We start from the raw sequence: 8,440 nt of genomic DNA on the forward strand, positions 1-8,440 counted from the left end.
TACAATAAATGTCTACAGGAAAGAAGAGTCCCAGATACGTGGAAGGAGGGAAATGTCTGCATATTGCTGAAATCAATAGACAAACCTAGGGTTGAGCCTAAATCCTACCATCCAATATGCCTTCTGTCTATCTTAGGGAAAATTTTGGAAAGGTTGGTAGTCAGTCGTCTGGAAAAACGTTATGATGATTCAAATATCAAGGCCCACAACCAGTTTGGGTTTCGAAAAGGCGCATCGACAGAAATGGCTATTAGGCAAGTCTTGGGTAGTGTGGATTGTGAGGAGAAGTATGTGGTAGTAATATTTGTAGATATAGCAGGGGCCTTTGATAACTTATGGTGGCCTAGTGTTATGAGGCGTCTGAGAGCAATCCAGTGCCCGCGTAATTTGTATGACTTAATGGCAGATTACTTTAAAAACCGGAAGGTTATGGTCCAAAACAGGGCTGGCTGTGTAGAAAAATTGATCACAAAGGGCTGTCCACAAGGCTCTATTTGCGGTCCTTTCCTGTGGAATCTCGTCTTTGATGAGATTGTGATTGAAAAAGAAGATGAGCAATGGACAAAAGTGGCATATGCGGATGACCTCGCAATCATCATTAAGGGTCAGAGCAGGAAACAGATAGAGGACAGAGCTAAAATCGCGCTGGGTGAGGTAAGCAGATGGACCACCGAAAACAAGCTAGGGATATCCAAACAAAAGACGGTTGCCATGACCATCAAGGGCAGATTTGACAGTCACAGACCACCAACAATTCCCTTCGAGGGAGGAAATATCAAGTTCGTTGCAGAGTTTACATATCTTGGTGTAACTCTGGATGAAAGACTCTGGTTCACACCTCACATGAGGAACATCCAGAATAGATTAAGTGATGTCTCAGGTTCCCTCTTGCGGATAACTAGGACAGAGTGGGGTCTGCAGAAAAAATCTTTAAGGGTAATCTATCAGGGCTTGTGCCTCTCTGTTTGCAGATATGGTGCAGCTGCATGGGCTGATCGGACCAAGCACCGATATGTCCAAAGAATAATTGAGGCAATTCAAAGGCCATTTCTGTTACAGATGACCAGAGCTTGTAGGACTGTATCGACGGAGGCCTTGCAAGTACTAACAGGATGCATGCCGCTGGACCTGGAGATAGTGAAGGCAGCCTTGCTGTACTATACTCGACATGGTGTTGCTGGCTCGGTCGCAGGGTTCCAGGCTCCAAGACCCATTGCTGGGCAAAGCTCTAGACGTGATACCAGCAGGCAAATAGACATCATGTTGCAGGAGGAGTGGCAGAATAGATGGAACCATACAGAGAAGGGTAGAGAAACCTATGGCTGGATACCAGACGTGGGAATGTGGCAGGCAAGTTGGCAGAGGGCGACGATTCCACCATACTCCCTAACATGCCTGCTGACTGACCACGGTCTGAAAAAGAAAATTTGCGACCTGGGCATTGAAGATGACGCCAGATGTACATGTGGTGAGGAAGAGGATTCTAATCACATCCTCTACACCTGTAAGCAGTACACTGAGCCCAGAAGTCAGCTAATACAAGCAGTAGGACATACATCCTACCACAGAAAGGAAACTCTGCTCCAAACAGTAGAAACTTTCTCAGCAATAAAGGCATTTGCTGAGGAAGCATTTGAGATCAGGGAAGTAGCGAGAATCATCAGTGAAGCAACCTAAGGAAATGTACAGTAAATAGTAGGAAACGATTACGACCCAGTACAAGAACCAGTACCAACTGGAAAACAACATTTTCCTTGACCCATGATTCCGAAACAGCCCTGATATCTCGCGCACTTGGAGGAAACATGGCTGAGTGTGGAGGGGTGACGAGCTGCCTCTCAGAACCACCGATGATGCCTCTACATGGCTCCTGGGACACCAGTGGCGAGAAGGGAATGTCGGAGGGCAGAAATACCAGTACATGGACAGGAACTGGCCGAGATCCTGGGAAACTGGTGATCAACAGCATGTGGGCCTCGCCAGCCTGGGGGCTCAGGTTGTTCCCTTGAGCACCTCCGTAATTACGATTATGCTGTATGTGGATGCTATACTGCTGATGAAAAGGGTCGCCATCAGCAGTGGCGGCGCCGCCTCCACGTGGTTCCCCGTGGGCACCCAAAAGGGTGGCTAAAGGCGCTCTTCAGATGGAAGGTCCATTCCCCCACAAAGGGGGTAGTTTTTCCGAGCTGGTTTCCTTCGTTGTGGCGTAGTTGGGTAGTGGATGCATGGGTTGGACTTGAAGGGAGTATGAGCGGAAGCTCGGGGATCCCTGATGATAATTCACCTCTGGCAAGGGGAAACCCAAACCAGAGCAGCCATGTACGATACTGTCCCTATACATGAGCTGCGAGCTGTACCACGTACAAGCTACAGACGCGATCGCATTGCTCACTGTACGCATTCCCATGCGGAGCGATCAGCTAGGAAGCGCCCTATCCATGTCGATACCCGTGGGCGTTGCACTCGCAGTCGCAAAAAACGTTGGGCAAATATATTTCTCCGATGCTGAGCGATCAGCAAGGAAGCGCCCCATCCATGTCTGTACCCGTGGGCGTTGCACTCGCAGTCGCAAAAAACGTTGGGCAAAAATATTTCTCGGAAGAGTAACGACAGTCCGAGCCTCCTGCGTGGGAAGAGTCTTTCTAGGCCCTGACCCACGGGAAGGGTGTAGCTTCCCCCATCCCGGACATTTGACGTCGTCACACTACCGGTATTGACTAATACACTGATTGCTGATAATCATTTGCCATACACTGGGGGAAACGGCCGACAGGGGTAGCAACATAGTGGAGCCGCAGTGTCACTAATGTACAGAGATAGAACAGTTTCGACTGGAGCCAGAGTAACCGTATACACCGCACTGATTAGTAATAGATGCAGAACCATCAGAATACAGATAATATATACAACCGTCCCTATACGTGCTGAAAGACTCTGCACACAATGAGAACCACACGTCAGCCAGACACTCTTATCACACACTACTCTCTGCCTGTAACAGGCACACACACAATATCTAACCACCAGCATGGAAGAACATCCAGTGCATCCTCTGCGCCACATTACACAATCCACACTATCATAACCAGACCGGGAGGTCCACCCAGAAAACAGAATATCCCACCCTTCCGACATCCGCCATTGCTCAGTTAAGCAACGAACACCCACACATGTCCTAGACAGGGGTACACCCAACATCACAATACTGCCTCCTGTCACAGCACACAAACAATGGCAGGAATGAAAGACACAGGTCTGCCACAACCATGGAATCGGAGCGCCGCCTGTCATGAGCCAAAAGTGCATCCTGACGTGACAAATCGGATGATGCCGCAAGCATCCACTTACGATAATCACTATCAACGAACCTGCCGCCCCCCCCCCCCCAAATACACCTTTCCTTACAACAATGTGTATCAGAACCTAAGCTATATTGTACCTTAACCTAAGCTATATTGTACCTTAACCTAAGCTATATTGTACCTTAACCTAACCTATATCGTACCTTAACCTAACCTATATCGTACCTTAACCTAACCTACATTGTGCCTTAACCTAACCTACATTGTGCCTTAACCTAACCCATGTTGTGCCTTAACTTAACCTATATTGCGCCTTAACCTAACCTATGTTGCGCCTTAACCTAACCTATGTTGTGCCTTAACCTAACCTATGTTGTGCCTTAACCTAACCTAAATTGTGCCTTAACCTAACCTATATTGTGCCTTAACCTAACCTAAATTGTGCCTTAACCTAACCTATATTGTGCCTTAACCTAACCTATATTGTGCCTTAACCTAACCTATATTCTGCCTTAACCTAACCTATTCCCCCTGCGGGTTCGGGGGTTAGAATAGGCCCGCGGTATTCCTGCCTGTCGTAAGAGGCGACTAAAAGGAGTCTCAACCGTTTCGGCCTTATGTGATGGTCCCCTCTCGGGTTTGACCTCCATCTTTCTAAATTATTCCGAAGAGCGAGCCAATTGGGGAAGGGCGCCTTACATGGTGCACTGTATCCGTCGTGCAATTAGACCTTTAGCCGTCTTTCTCGTCGTTGCAACGGTGTCCCGCTCGTTTTCGATCTCTTGGGCGTTTACCGCGCTGCACTCTGCAGTGTTTCTTTTAACTGCGACGACGACCTTGGCCATTTTTGCACCTAAGATCCATCACGGTAGCCAGTCCGTTGTGGTGGGGCCGCCATGTACCCTCTTGGTTGTAGCCCCCTGACAACACAGGGATCGCTCTGCTGATGCCTGCGCCGTTAACTCCCCACGTATGCCAAGGAGTAGATGCCCATCTCCCTGGGGCATCGGGACTTCCGGCAATGGCCATCCTGCCAGGTGGCCTTAGCTGTGGCTGGGTGGCGCCCGTGGGGAGGGCCCTTGGTCGGAGTAGGTGGCATCAGGGTGGATGACCCGCAATGAAGCGTGGTACATCCTCTCTCGTTGGCGGCCAGCCGTCAGCAGTCTCTAAGCGTTCGAGAGCCCATTTTAAAGGTAACGTTTCTGACCCCAAATCGTTCCCCTCCCTCGCCACACCATGGGAGGAACGACAGGCATTGCGTGACAGTGAGACGTATTCGCCCAGATATCTTGTCTGTACCAGAGCTGATGGGGACTCCTTCATATCCATGAAGCCTCAGTTCTTTGTAGAGCATTTAGAGGACAAGTTTGGGGAGGTGGAGGGCTTGGCCAAGATGCGGTCCGGATCGGTGTTGATAAAAACGGCATCCTCCGCCCAGTCGCGGGCCTTGCTCGCTTGTACTAAGCTGGGGGATGTCTCCGTCACTATCACGCCCCATAAAAGTCTGAACATGGTCCAGGGCATTATCTTTCACAGGGATCTCCTTTTACAGTCCGACGACGAGCTGCGCGCCAACTTGGAGCGCCGAGGTGTCCATTTCGTCCGGCGCGTCCTCCGGGGTCCGAGGGATCGTCAAGTTGCCGCCGGTGCCTTCATCTTGGCCTTCGAGGGTGACACGTTACCTGAGAAGGTCAAGGTGATGGTGTACCGTTGTGATGTCAAGCCGTATATCCCTCCCCCGATGCTGTGCTTCAAGTGTTGGAAGTTCGGCCACATGTCTTCACGCTGTGCTTCCGACCTCGTCTGTCGCGATTGCGGTCGACCTTCCCATCCTGATCATCCCTGTGCGCCGCCTCCAATCTGTGTGAACTGTGGTGCGCACCATCCGCCTTGCTCGCCAGACTGTCCGATTCTGCAGAAGGAGCGGAAGATCATGGAAATAAAGACTCACGACCGCCTGACGTACACTGAGGCGAAGCGGAAATATGATCGGCTTCATCCAGTGCGCATGACAGCTTCCTATGCCGCAACTGTCACTCCTTCTATACTACCATCCGCTCCAGTCAGCTCTCAGAGTCGAAGTCCCACACCTGCCCCCTTGATGGTGGGGGGCACTAAACCTCCTGTTGCTCCTGCTCCATCTACTTCAGGAGCAACACCCCCCCAACCATCGGGGACATCAGTCCCCCTTTCCCATCCGGAGAAGCGTAAGACTTCTTCGGCTACTCTCGTAAGGAAGGGGTCCCTTGGGGACCTCCCTTCCCAAGTTCCGTCCGGTACAAAGGCCGACAGCCGCAAGTGCTTAAACAACCGCCGGTCCCTGGTCGTAGGGACACACGGTCGTCGTCTGTCCCTGAGACCGACCCAGTTGCGCCCTCCCAGCCTGCGCCACCAAAGGCACAGCACGAGAAGCAGAAGAAGAAGAAACTCCCCAAGGCTACCGACATAGCGGTAGCACCCATTCCACCACTTCCTACAAGCTCTGCGTCTGAGGATGAGGTGGAGATTCTGGCGTCCGCTGAGGACATGGATCTCGCCAGTCCCTCGGATGCACGAGCTAGCTGTTGTCCAGGTGGTGACTCAGTAGCAGCAGGGGCCCCGGAAGCGTAATCTGCCTCCCCGGTCCCTTCACGCCTTTCCCATCCATGGCTAATAACATCCTCCAGTGGAACTGCAGCGGTTTCTTCCACCATCTAGCTGAGCTCCGCCACCTTATCAGCCGTCATCCTTTCCTTTGCATTGCTCTGCAGGAAACTTGGTTTCCAGCAATGCGAACCCCCGCCCTCCGTGGCTATCGGGGTTATTTTAAGAACCGGGCAGCTTATGCAAGGGTGTCTGGTGGCGTCTGCGTATATGTCCTGAACTCTCTTCACAGCGAGTTTGTACCTCTACAAACAGCTTTAGAGGCTGTCGCTGTTCGGGTGTGGACGCCCCAGGCCATTACCGTCTGCAGTATTTACCTTCCACCTGATGGTGCTGTCACGCAGCATGTCCTGGCTGCTCTGATAGCACAACTGCCGCCACCTTTTTTGCTGCTGAGAGATTTCAATGCCCACAACCCTCTATGGGGTGGGATTGTTTCCGATGACCGCGGTCGGGCCGTGGAGCATGTGTTGGCTCAGCTCGACCTTAGCCTCTTGAACACCGGTGCTCCCACGCATTTCAGTGTGGCCCATGGCTCGTTCTCGGCGATCGATCTCTCTATTTGCAGCCCTGGACTTGTCCCATCCCTCCACTGGAGAGTGCATCCTGACCTGTGTGGTAGTGACCATTTTCCCATCTGTTTGTCACTGCCCCAGTGTCATTCTTCTGGGCGCCTGCCCCGATGGGCTCTCCACAGGGCTGACTGGCCAGCTTTTACTTCCGCTGCAACCATTGAGTCTCCCCCACAGGGTGACATTGACGAGGTGGTCCGTGCTTTAACCACGTCCATCATTTCAGCGGCCGAGGCTTCCATCCCCCGTACTTCTGGCCTCCCTCGGAGGAAGGCTGTCCCCTGGTGGTCGCTGGAGATTGCTGAGGCTATTCGCGACCGTAGGCGGGCTCTCCAGCGTCATAGGCGGCACCCGTCTCTGGAGACCCTCATCGCTTTTAAGAGGCTCCGTGCCTTCGCCCGTCGTCTTATTGCATGGCGTAAGCAGGAGTGCTGGGAGAGGTACGTCTCCTCCCTGGGCTCCCGTGTCTTCTCCTCGCTCGTGTGGTCCCGGATCCGGCGGATTTATGGATCCCAGACCACTATGGGTGTCCCTGGGCTCTCCTTGGACGGCGCTGTCTGCACGGACGCTGCCGCCATTGCTGAACGGCTAGCCGCGCACTTTGCTCAGAGCTCTGTGACTGCATCCTATCCCCCCGCCTTTCGCTCTCTAAAGGAGCGAGCCGAGCGGACGCCGTTCTCCTTCCACACGCGTCATTATGAAATGCTCCTTTCAGCGAGAGGGAATTCATCGCTGCCCTCGCCGATTGCCCTGATACAGCACCAGGCCCAGACTGTATCCACGCGCAGATGCTGAAGCATCTTTCCAGGGACTGCCAGAGACACATTCTCGCGATATTTAATCGCATTTGGAGCGAAGGCGTGTTCCCGTTGCAATGGCGAGAGGGTCTTATTGTCCCCATCTTGAAGCCCGGTGCAGACCCACTGGCGGTGGACAGCTATCGTCCCATTACCCTCACCAACGTTTTGTGCAAATTGCTCGAACGTATGGTGGGGCGGCGTTTGTGCTGGGTCCTTGAGTCGCGCGGTCTCCTCGCTCCATCCCAGGGTGGCTTCCGTCGGGGCCGGTCTGCAGTGGACAATTTGGTGCGGCTGGAATCTGCTGTCCGTATGGCCTTTGTCCGACGTCAGCATCTCGTTGCTGTATTTTTCGATCTGCGGAAGGCGTATGACACCACATGGAGGCATCACATCCTCGCCACGTTGCATGGGTGGGGTTTTCGTGGTCGGCTCCCGGCTTTTCTTCAAAGCTTTTTATTGCGCCGCTCTTTCCGGGTGCAAGTCGGTGCCACCTCTAGTTCCTCTTATATACAGGAAAATGGGGTCCCGCAGGGCTCGGTGTTGAGCGTCTCCTTATTTTTAGTGGCCATTAATGGTCTGGCTGCAGCAGTGGGGTCGTCGGTGTCTCCTTCTTTGTATGCTGACGACTTCTGCATCTCATTTAGCTCCACGACTACGGGAGTCGCCGAACGCAGGCTGCAAGTCGCCGTTCGCAAGGCAGCATCATGGGCTCTTACTCATGGTTTTCAGTTCTCTGCTGCCAAGACTCGAGTAATGCACTTCTGCAGGCGTCGGACGGTCCACCCTCATCCTGAACTTTACCTCGACGGCCACCTGCTTGCAGTGGTGGACTCTTGCCGCTTCTTGGGACTTGTGTTTGATGCCCGGCTCACATGGGTTCCTCATGTTACTCAGCTGAAGCAAAAATGCTGGCGGCACCTCAACGCCCTCCGCTGCCTTAGCCACACGTCTTGGGGTGCAGATCGCTGCACGCTGCTGCAATTGTACAGAGCCCTTGTGCAGTCCCGGCTTGATTATGGGAGCCTGGCCTATGGGTCTGCGTCACCCTCAGTGTTGAAGTTGTTAGACCCCATACACCACTGTGGGGTTTGGCTTGCAACTGGCGCTTTTCGAACTAGTCCCG

The sequence above is a fragment of the Schistocerca serialis genome, chromosome 4 (genome assembly GCF_023864345.2).
Source record: "Schistocerca serialis cubense isolate TAMUIC-IGC-003099 chromosome 4, iqSchSeri2.2, whole genome shotgun sequence".
In the NCBI taxonomy this organism is placed as follows: Eukaryota; Metazoa; Arthropoda; class Insecta; order Orthoptera; family Acrididae; genus Schistocerca; species Schistocerca serialis.